This window comes from Octopus bimaculoides, chromosome 5 (assembly GCF_001194135.2).
Source record: "Octopus bimaculoides isolate UCB-OBI-ISO-001 chromosome 5, ASM119413v2, whole genome shotgun sequence".
NCBI classification, from domain to species: Eukaryota; Metazoa; Mollusca; class Cephalopoda; order Octopoda; family Octopodidae; genus Octopus; species Octopus bimaculoides.
This window is the reverse complement of record NC_068985.1, coordinates 15282356-15282907: the sequence shown is the minus strand read 5'-3', so window position 1 is coordinate 15282907 and position 552 is coordinate 15282356.

The window sequence follows — 552 nt, the reverse complement described above, 5'->3', positions numbered from 1 at the left end:
AGTACCTGTTGAACAATGGGGTCAATGTAATTGATTTACCCCATCCCTCGAACTTCCTACACCTGTGCCAAAATTTTAAACAAATATTCTACTAAGGTTTCTGACGCACAAACTGAATATGTAGCCGAAATTTAGCAGATTGATTCCTTTTGATTGCATATCTAGAGCAGTGGTAAAAAAGAAAAATATATCGTTTTCATTATTGTTAATTAGTGTGTAGAATTTCAATTGGAGAGCTAATGTGTACAGCTAATTAATATTTCAAACAAATGTTACCCGTCATACCTGGAAGGTATACTTTTGCCTCAATCGGAATATCAAGAAATATGCGATGCATGCAATAATTATGATTTCACTTTTAAGAAATTTCTTGGTGTTGATAGAAAATGATGAAATGAATTTTAATTTTCAAAAGAAAATTGTTTATTACATTAAAATAAATTTAAATAAAACAAATTTCTTATTTGCATAACTCCTCCCATAACGTCACTCTCAGTTACAACCTGCTTGCCTCTTCCTTCTCTTCTTTCTCCTTCACTGTGTGTTTGTTTG